Consider the following 11,347-nt stretch of genomic DNA (forward strand, 5'->3'; position numbering starts at 1 on the left):
ATGCAGATGGTGGTATGCAAGTATCACAAAAAGGAAAAGAGAAAGTAGATCAACCCATGTTTGATGTGAATGCAGGTCACTCTTATGTGGATGCTAAATCCAATGGCTCAGAACAGAGCCTTGATGATGAGTTAGGTATTCCTTCTGTTATTACAACTGGAGTAAGGAAGACAAGGGATGTTTTGAGAGCACCTAGTAGTGAGCCTATTTTGCGTAGGTCTACCAAAGCTAGGTATCTTGTGGATAGGCTGAAATATGATGGATTTACAACCATTCACTATGCTTATATGGTTAAAGTGATACATGAACCAGAACCCACTTCTTTTGAGCAAGCCATGGGAAAAGAAAAATGGGAGAAAGCCATGGATGAAGAAATGGATGCCTTGAAAGCAAATGCTACATGGGAATTGGTGCCTTTGCCTAAAGACAAGAATGCAATTGGCTACAAGTGGGTTTATAAGGTGAAGCACAATGCAGATGGTTCTGTGAACAGATCGAAGGCAAGATTAGTTGTCAAGGGGTATGCGCAGACATATGGCATTGATTATGAAGAAACATTCAGCCCGGTTGCAAGGATGGCAACCGTAAGAGCAGTCATTGCTATGGCTGCATCAAAGGGATGGTCTTTACATCAGATGGATGTAAAGAATACTATCTTGCATGGTGATTTGCAAGAACAGGTCTATATGGAGCAGCCACCAGGTTATGTTCATGTTGTTCATCCTGAGTTTGTTTGCAAGTTGAAGAAAGCCTTGTATGGCTTGAAGCAAGCACCCAAAGCATGGTCTGACAAGATAGAACAGTATCTTGTCACTATTGGCTTTCAAATTTCCAAGGCAGATTTCTCACTTTATGTGAGAAAAACAGAGAAAGGCATTATGCAGCTTGTCATTTATGTTGATGATTTGATCATCACAGGTGATAGTGATGAAGATATCCTTCATGTGAAAATGCTATTGAAGCAGAAGTTTGAGATGAAGGATTTGGGAGAGCTGCGTTACTTCTTGAGCATAGAGGTGATTAGATCCAAAAGTGGGATATGGCTCTTGCAGAGGCAGTATGGATTGGACATGCTGTCCAAATATAGGATGACAGGCTGTAAGGCTATTTCAGTTCCTTTAGAGCAAAATGTGAAGTTGAGCAGGTGAGCTTCTGGAAGACCCTACTATGTACAGACGCATAGTAGGAAGTTTGATTTATATGACTATTACTAGGCCAGATTTGAGCTATGTTGTTGGGTTGGTAAGTCAGTTTATGCAGGCTCCAAGGAAACCGCATTTGGATGCAGCTAGACGCATACTGAGGTATGTGAAGTCCACATTGCAGTATGGACTATTTTATGAGACTGGGGTTTAGATACAGTTGCATGGATACAGTGATGCTGATTGAGCTGGTAGTATTTCTAATAGACGATCTACCAGTGGATATGTGTTCTCTTTTGGGAGTGCTGCAATCACTTGGAGCAGCAAGAAACAGCCTACAGTTACCTTGTCGAGCATAGAGGCTGAGTACAGGGGTGCAACAATGGCTGCATGTGAGGTAGCTTGGTTGCGTAAGCTACTTTATTACATGCATCAGATGGGCCAGTTGTCATTTATTGTGACAACATGAGCAGTATACACTTGGCAAATAACCCAGTCTATCATCTAGAACAAAGCACATTGAGGTGCATTATCACTATGTGCGGGAGAAGGTTCTAGGAGGTTTTATTGATCTAGTTTATGTCAGCACAAAGGATCAGGTAGCTGACATATTCACGAAGGCATTGGGCGCAGAGAAGCTGCGCAAGTTCAGAGACCTACTTGGTGTGCAGGAATTGGGATTGAGCTTAAGGGAGATTGTTGAGATATCGAGCTCCACTCGTGATATGCTAGGGTGACTGTTGTGCATTTATGTCACCGACTTGTTAGCTGCAGATGTGGTTGGTACACCGCCCATGAATAATAGCTGGATGACAGCTATCTTTATGTACTCTAGTTAGTGGCTCAGTTAGTATGCCACCTAGGTTAGCTGAGTTTGGTTTGAGACCCACATATAGGGTTCACCTATTCCTTTTGTACTTAGAGAGAGTTCTTCTGGCTTTCACAACTAAGAAGAGGAAAACTGTTTTCAGCCTCCACCTTCGTGTATATTCCCCCATTGTGTATGTGAGAAAGCTGCAAGTGAGACTCCTTACTTCTCTTCCACTCTCTTCACACTATCTCCAGGTGAAGGAATAGAATATTCATACATACTATCTTGTAACTAAAAAACGGTTATAACTACCTCAAAGAACACTCTCTTGGACTTTTGTCTCTAAAACGATTCCTGCATCCGACTGTTATCAGACTGTAGTCTTACTGATGTATTAGTCTGGTTTTGGATCAAGCAGAGCTCAGTTGTTGTTCAATGTACTATCAAGAAGATAGAGTTCTGTGTTCAGCTCTCCTGTACATTTGGATGTCTTGAATTATATCTGCAGTCCTCCTTTTAGCTATCTGCTCTATTTTTGACTATGTTGATCCCCGAGATTTCATTGCTTCATGTTAATGTTATTCAAGTGTTTTGCATTGTGAATGAACCTGGAACAATCCACCTTAGAGAGTCAACTTTAATTTTAAAAAGCAAGGGAGCAATTGGACATCCTTGGTGGATCGATCTATATAGAAGAAAAGGGGGGGAAAGTTGATTAAAGCACGCTTGCCTGAAGCACTGGATAGGAGGCCAATAAAGATTGTAAAAGAGCTCCCAAATCTTATATTATTAAGAGAGTTGATTATAGAATCCTAATCCAATCTATCATGTGCCTAGTTAAATTTGCCAAGATCCTCACCCCCCTCCCAAAAAGAGAGAATCGCATCCATATATGTCTACCAAAAATGAGCAATTTTGGTTACTTTCTTATCCTTAAGGTCTCTGAATCCTTAGTGCACACTGCAAGGCTTTTGCAAAAAAATTATAACTATCATTAAGCACAATAAGGAGTCTCCAATTTTTGAGCCTCTTCTTTGACGTTACTCTTTTTTGTCAGCCAAGAACGCTCCTTGGTAGGCTTGTCTATTCTACCAGTTGTTGTAGCTAAAGCCTTTGAGAAGTAAACACTATCAAGTTGAGCTTCCCTTTAACAACCGCCCACCTATTGGTTGGACCAATAATTGTCTCTTATGACATCAATAAGATGGGATGATTCCTTATCATATTCCCAAGCAATGGGCTCCACTCTCTGTATGATTGAGTCTAAGTTACTGCACCTGTCTTACAAATCCTCCACCATATTAAAACTACTTCTGCAAGTATAAGATTAATAGATTGGAAGGGCCACCTCTCCCAAAGACTCCTTAGAAACCCAAGTTGGCAGCATGAACAAAGACAAACACACACCTACCAAATGGAAGAGTGACCTAGATTAAAACAAAATCAAATGATAATAAATTTTTCAAAATGATCATAGTTAGTCCAGTTGTTGACGTTACATTCTCCTTCCCTTAAAATAATATTTATACTTGCACAAATCATTTATCCTTAGACTATTCTTCTCAGGCCAACATTTGATTCAGATAGGATACTCCCTAGATATGGACACTTGGCACTTCATCAGTGTCTTGTACTTTCTTTTTCGCACCTCTTGCGGGATCCTGTGTTTTTCAGCATTGTATTTTTCACTTCTCCAAGTTAAAGCAAATTCTCCTACATATTGTAGAAGGGGGCCCTTAGTGGGTATATGGAACCAATCGATTGTTTGCTCCTTCATCTCTCTCTACTCTTCCCTGTTTCCTCCTACTCATCTATTTGTGTGTATATTGAAGAGGACTCGTTACAGGTTTAAAGGTCTTGTTGTGATTAACATGATCATTAACTGTTGCATGAGCATCAATGATTGAATTGGGCTCACCTCCTGACCAACCACAGTGACTTGATCTCTCAATACCCTCACTTTCGTGGGGTAGTCCCGCATAGTGTACTCCATTCTTATGGTGAATAGTTAGTTTTATCCATGATGTATTGTTTGTTTCACTACCGGTCCTTTAGTATGTCTTATACTTCTTGCAAAGTATTTGCCGACCGAATGTGCGGAATCAATCCGTCTATTGTTGTTCAAATGATCTTTGGCAGCGTTTCAGCATCCTTCTCTTCCCACTCTTCTACCTTGTCATGACCAACAGGTTTTATTACTCTTCTTGTCACATCTTTGATGTCTTTGGGATTTAGGCCCTCCTCATATCATTAGCTTTCACAACTTCCTATAGAAATACAATGCAACGGAGAGATTGTTTGACAACAAACGATAGTACAATAACCAAAAAATAGACACAATAGAGCAGAATAAAAATTCCGTATCACTAAATAAGATACAACAGATGGTGCTATCCACCTGTGCGCTCTCCAATAGAGCTTCGATGGCGATCTAGACAGACTTTGGATGGAGGACTCGAGGTAGGGGTACTGGCATTCGATGTTGAGGCTTGAGAAGTGACCTCCTTATATATCCCTTTGTAGTAGACCGATCCACCACCACACTGGTGGGCTGGCGGTGGCACATGCATATTGATTTAGTATATCTGGTAACTAAGTGTGAGGACAGTGGCACATGTTTGCTTGAATTTCGACACTGGCCAAAGACGGTTGACTATCGATCATCGACCAGCCACGTGCACGACGTAAGCAAATTCACAAGCGAATGCTTGCACGCATGCAACGGAGGGCATACTGTCGCAGACTCGGACCCCGTCGTTGAGAATATTGCCTCCAAACCCCTAGGATCGAGGGCATTGCCCTCGAACCCCCGAGGAGTACGTTGTTCCTTCTACCATCTCTTAACCATCAAACGGTCACCATGAGATCTCATCTAGTGTCAAAACTAGGATCCTACGAATGTCTAGTGCTCAAACCATGGCTTATTCTCATAATGGGGGCCTTACAAAAGGGCACTATGGAAAATTGGTGGTTACATATGAGAGGTGGGCATTGCACATATACCAACACTTCCTTGCCACTAGGTGGCTCCACAATCACCTTCTAGATAGAATAGTTATCCCCATCCAGCTGGCCACTTCTCCAAATTTGGAATCGGTGCATGTGCTGCCATTGCATTGAAGGTCACGGAATAGAATCAAGACAGATGCAACTAACACAAAAATCAATCTCTTGCTAAGCTATAAATGAAGTGGTATCTGAGAAGCATACTGAAGCTCATCAAGGAATTGCAACCCGAAAGAGAGACCTTAGACTGCCAAACAATGCCCAAAAACCTATGAGAACAACTATAACCCATGCTCAAGGCCTCAATGCTGCCCACACTGTCAATGTAGACCACTCAGCAAGGCTGAGAATGAGGCTTGTGCTGTCCACGAGCAAGCGTCTGCGTGAGAGAGAAATGAGAGATGAGATGAATTGAGAGATCAGTGAACTGCTGAAATAGAACCTGGATGAAGCCCCCCTTGCTACTGTCCAAAGATGTGATGCTGCTGTGTGGATCTCTGCCCCCAATAGATGTTGAATTGATGCAAATCTGTACCCCAGAAGTGTGATCAGATGGCGAGGATGGACCTGAGTAACGGCAGCAATGGAGGTTGGTGATGGAGGGGAGAATCAGCACGGAAGCAGGCTATGATGCTGGAAGGGAGGCCCGGGATGAATGCCCACAAATGGGGGATAAAGGGCCTGGTCAGGCCCAACCTGGTCAGCCATTGGCCGACCCAGTCAGTCGGTTGACCAACCTAGTCAGACCGACCAAGCCGACCAGCCAACCTCATCAGCTTTCGACTGGACCGGCCTCAGCCCAGGCTAGCCATTTAGCCACCTACTCACCTAACCTTAGAACTAACTAACCCAGGTTGGAACTGAATTAGCCTATACATTTCTCTAGTGGGTACAAGTGGACTTGGACTGATCCTAAAGGTAGGGGATGGACCTACATGGCTTTGATTCGTCCCTAACTAGGGCTCACAATGGGGCAATGTCATACAAAAAATTCACCTAAATAGAGAACTATTGATGTACATTATGCAGTTGATGATGAGCTGTGTATCACAATGCACCCTAGCACAGGGGTGCTTGTGACAAGCTACATGTATTGTACCTGTTTTCTACCTCGGTGGAGCTAGAACTAGAGGAACAGAAGCCATGGCTTTGAAGACCAAAGATCAAGGGCATTTCTGACTTGTTCTTGAGAGCTTCTCAGTGAGAGCTGATGGAGCATTTGCATCGACGAGTAGGTGTTGGCCCACAAATTACAATGGGTCCACAGTGGGTCAATGAGAGGGGATGTTGGGATTATTGTGGTCACCTCCTCACCTGTGAGCCCCCAAATGAGGACATGGGGAGTAGACCAGCAGCAGGAGAGGGTTCTGAAGAGGCCACGTGGGCAGAAAGGCTGAACAAAGAACATGGTGGAGGCTGCCATGTGCGAAGCACATGGGTTGCAGTCAAGGGTTCAAGGACGATAGCAGGCAATGGGCTGGACAGCCCTGCATCAGCATGGGCCAGAAGCAGTGCCTTATATAGGCCTGCAGGATGGTCAGCAGAGTTGTCAGGTCAGGGCAGCAAGTACAGAGCAGGTGTGCTACAGGTGCCTGGAGCAGGGCGACAGCAGCAGAGTAGGTCAACAGTCAGAGCAGGTCTGTGGCAGGTCAGGGACAGAGCAGATGTTACATCCCCACTGGGATGTACAGCTATGGGTTCACAAACCCTAAGCTAACTGGCATAGTCTTGGACTAGACCTGGGGAGTCAACGTGAGGTCTAGCTAAGGGTTAGGACTAACCTACGGCTAAGAGCTAGCTAGCAGAAGAGGTCTAGAAGAGCTGGCCTAGCTTCAAGTGTGGCTAACTTGGGTGCAGTGCTCCCCATGCTAGGGCAGAGCCAAATATAGCCTAGGTAGCCCTAAAATAGCAGTTGCTCATGAGTACCTAAGGACCAGTAGAAGACCGCATTCATTACCAAATGCCTACAAAGTTATGCAATTTGGTTTGATAAATGCACCATAAACATTCTAAAGATTCATGGTCAAGACCTTCAAGAAATTTTGGCTGAGTTCATTGCAATTTATTTAGATGATTTTTGTGGTTACTCATCGATCTTGCTTGCCTCAAAAAAGCTTTTTCTAAGTGCAGGCAAGCAGGGATCTTCCTTAATCCAACCAAGTGTGTCTTTTTTGTTAGGATAGGTATATCACTCGGCCATGATCTAAGCAATTGAGAAGATGTCAAAACCCAAGAATTTGACACAAATTCAGATTATTTATTGGGTCCATTAGCACTTGCAAGAGATTTGTGATTCTAAGATTCTATAGATGGCTAAAGCCACATAAAGCAGGCTAGGGGCTCAGTTTATAGGGTCCTGAGGATGCGCTCCTCAGAGACCAGGACTTGCTGGCCAGAGGGCAGCAGCTAGGGTAAAGGGCTTGTGGTATGGGATGCAAGTCTGGAGTTTGATGTTGGCTGGCTCTCTCCAGGTGGTTTAGACCTCTAGCTCCCTGTTGTGAGGGAGTAGATTCCTAGTAGGCAAATGACAAAGCTCTCATCAACTTGAGGAATATCATCTGAATATGATGTTTTTCGGAGCAGATTCAGTCTGGTAATGATTATGAGGCTTTAGATCAAGGAAAGTCCCTAATAGCTTCGTATAATCTGGTTTCAGGGATTCAACCCTGAGCTAATACTAAGCACTTGTATTCAGGAAAGGCCGAAATTAAAAGTTAGCTCAGCCCCTACCTTACAAAGAGACGAGCTGGTGTATCATACACAACAAAGAGAAAGGACTGACTGTGCTTTTGTCGGCTTGTGGTGACGCTTAGGTCAGTTCCAACCTTCATTCGAATGGAGGAGGGTCGACGAGGAGGTTGCTATTCTAGATCGACAGACCTCTCTTGTGACGCAGTCTATCCCCTACAGGACGAAGGTCTAATGGAACTGAGGCACCTAATTTTTGAAGGCAAGCCTTTGGTGCTTGCAGGACAGATCTGGGACTGGGGCAAGCTTGCAAAAAAAAAACAGTGCAAGACTTCATGGCTTGCGAATCAAGCAAGGACTACCTGGAAATAGGCGCATACCTCACGAAATAGAGCAGGCAATAGTTGGCTTGATTCAGGCCTATTAAATTTACGCCGAATTGTTCTGGGGGTTTGCTTTTTAGCCGCCTCATATTTAAATGAAGCGCTTCGTAAATGTTAAAGCGCTATATTTAGCTCACCTAAATTTAGACCTAGAGTCTACTTTTAATAGGCAACTAAATCAGAAATCACATGCTTTTTGTTAAGGCATGATTTCGAACTGCTTTTGAGGGGTGTAGAGGCTGTTGAAGGGGACTATTGTCCAGCCATCACTGTGCACCCTTCCTCTTCACTCCCCTCTGCTTGACTGTTCAGCTCTGAGTTTGCAAGCTCTTGCAGCCTTGCCTCAGTCGTCGTATAGAGACACTCAATCTCCTTCTTGTAGCGCAAGAAGGACTCCATATTCCCGCACTATATTCTATCGATCTCTGGTCGTGTATTGCCTCCAATTCCCTTGCTTCTCTGTCAACGGTTATATACTTGAAGGGAGTACTGATGGAGCGACAGGGTAGCAGGAAAACGCCCTCGTTGGATCAATGCTTCATGAAGATTTATGGCGAGATTCAGTCAGAATTGAATCCGAGATGACCTGATGTCATGCTTCGAGACATCGAGAATATGGAGGAGTTATGGAAATCCTTGGAACGTTATAAGGTTCCACCACTACGAGGCAAGGTAGCAAAGGATGCTTTACACTGTAAAAAGTGTAGAGAAGCTGTAAAGTGGGCTATTCATGAGTGGATCCATCCGTGGCAACCCAATTGGGAATAGTCCGGTCGGGTACAGCCTAATTGAAGGGCCAAAGAAGGCACCACCACTCTATTCAGCCCTGAACCTCCACTCCGTCCTCTGCGAGGGCAATTTTGTATTGAGGTCTTCTATTTGTATTCTTACACCATTTTGTTGTGGTACAATAGGTGGAAAGAATTTTATTGATTTAATTAAACCACCATCTTATAACATAAGGGTGGAATAGAGCATAGTATATTTGCTCTAAATTACTAATTGTTTATTTTGTATGCCACAAATATATTGACAATTACTTTTGCTGAACATATTTGGTGCTATTTACATCAAGTTTCTTAAGTGCTTCTCTTCGAATGGAAATTTTTACGCTATTTCCATTTCTTTTGAATAATGTGTGTTCCAAATTAATGTTCTTATCTTATCGACTAGTACCCCAGACAAATCTTTCTTTGGTCGTTGGACCCATCCAAACCTATGTCTAACTAACGACAGCTGGATTGGCTGGGGCTGCGTAGTATGGGATGCGCAGTCTTACTTGGGATTGACTAAGGTCAAACAAGGGCACAATGATTGATTTGTTTAGCCATGGTTTTGGCAAAGATGTCTTGAATAGTAATAGGTTGGACAACCTGTTGTTTGATTTGACTTTCTTGGTTATTGGATGAGAACCTTTCTAAAGTGAGGATTCACTTGGATAGTGACAAGTTTGTAAAGGAACTCAGTAAGTTGATCTTGTGCTTGGATTGAACACGAGATGGGAACACAAGACAACTTTTAGACTCTATGAACTCACAGAAATTATGAGTTCTCATAGAAGCAACACAAGAAGTTGACTCCTTGGGATGAGGAATCCTTCCGGTAGCTTTTGGGAACACAAGACAACTTTTAGACTCTATGAACTCAGAGAAATGATGAGTTCTCAGAGAAGCAACACAAGAAGTTGACTCCTTGGGATGAGGAATCCTTCCGGTAGCTTTTGGGTAAACTCTGGACAGACTTATCCTTATGGATAGGGTTTTGAGATGTCGGATAACATCAGTCAGCCTAGTGGATACTTGGCTGAATTTCCACCCACACCTCTCCCTCAAGGCCAAGGTTATGAAAGACATGTCTGGGACCCCTTTCCAAAAGAGAGGGAGAGAGAAGAAAATCTGGGAGATGATTTTCTGGAACAATTTACCGGATTCAGTAGACCTTAACTTGAATGTTTGGATCCCACCAAGGTCTACATCATAGATGACCCAAATACTAACATCCGTATGGGTGGTCTGTAGTAGTATGGGATGCTGTAGATGCTATTGTGGGTGCATCAGAATTCCTTAGTGGCAGGGAATTCAAAACCTCTACCATTGGGCCCGCACTTTGCAGATGAAAGGTTCATTCTTTGGTGATGAGGATCACCTGAGCAGTTCAAGGTTGTAACTCCTAGTTGCCAGAGGCCATGGTGCATCACGCATTCAGCCATTGGTGAGTGGGTGTGGCCAAACCTACTCAATGGGTTACCCTAAGGGAACTGGGTGTTGGATGAACCTAGACTTGCTGACAAGCGAGTGGGTCATTGTGGACTTTCAGATGGAAGATTGTGGGCTGTAAATGGTTAAGGCTCGAGTTCATTTACCTATCCTGACTTATACCAGTATAAGTCTTATTGTAAGGGAAGGACAATGTTACGTCCCCACTAGGAGGTAACCAGCTATGGGTTCAGAAACCCTAAGCTGACTGACATGGTCTTGGACTAGACCTGGGGAGTCAGCGTGAGGTCTAGCCAAGGGTTAGGACTAACCTAGGGCTAAGACCTAACTAGTAGAAGAGGTCTAGAAGAGCTGGACTAGCTTCAGGTGTGGCTAAACTTGGGTGCAATGTTCCCCAAGCTACGGCAAATCCAAATATAGCCTAGGTAGCCCTAAAATAGGAGTTTGCTGGCTATAGATGGCTTAAGCCACATAAAGCAGGATGCCTAGCCTATAAGTATAGGCTAGGGGTTCAGTTGATGGGGTCCTGAGGATGCGCTCCTCAAAGACCAGGACCTGCTGGCCAGAGGGCAGCAACTAGGGTGAAGGGCTTGTGGTATGGGACGCAAGTCTGGACCCTGAGGCTGGCTGGCTCTCTCCAGGTGGTTTAGACCTCTAGCTCGGGGGTGGCTCGGATCAGCCTACGGCTGGAGGTGAGCTGCTAGATTCAACCCTTATGGGTTGGTTGCAGGTGCGTCCCGTGGATGATTTGTGTGATCTGGTTTAGAGGACGGTCCAGGATACCTCACCAGGGTCTAGGGTTAACCAGACCTGGAGATGGTTGTTACAGCAGAGGTGCAGGAGCAGCAGCAGCAGCAGCCTGAGACTGCAGTCTGCAGTCAGGTACAGTCTGTGGAGAGGTTGGGGGGTGGCTGTACCTGGTCAGCCAGCAGCAGGCAATCCACAGACTGGGTCGGCCCAATCTTTGGGCTGGTCGGCCAGCCCAGCCTGCTGGTCCGCCAGGTCAGCATAACCTATTGGCCTATTAAAGGCCCCATTGGGGGCCTTGTAAAGGATCCAGCAGTCCCGCAGGCAGATCACCTTCGAGGGTGAAGAGCAATA

Source organism: Dipteris shenzhenensis, chromosome 11, assembly GCF_047967505.1.
Source record: "Dipteris shenzhenensis isolate YYH24624 ecotype China chromosome 11, Dip_SZ_1.0, whole genome shotgun sequence".
Classification (NCBI taxonomy): Eukaryota; Viridiplantae; Streptophyta; class Polypodiopsida; order Gleicheniales; family Dipteridaceae; genus Dipteris; species Dipteris shenzhenensis.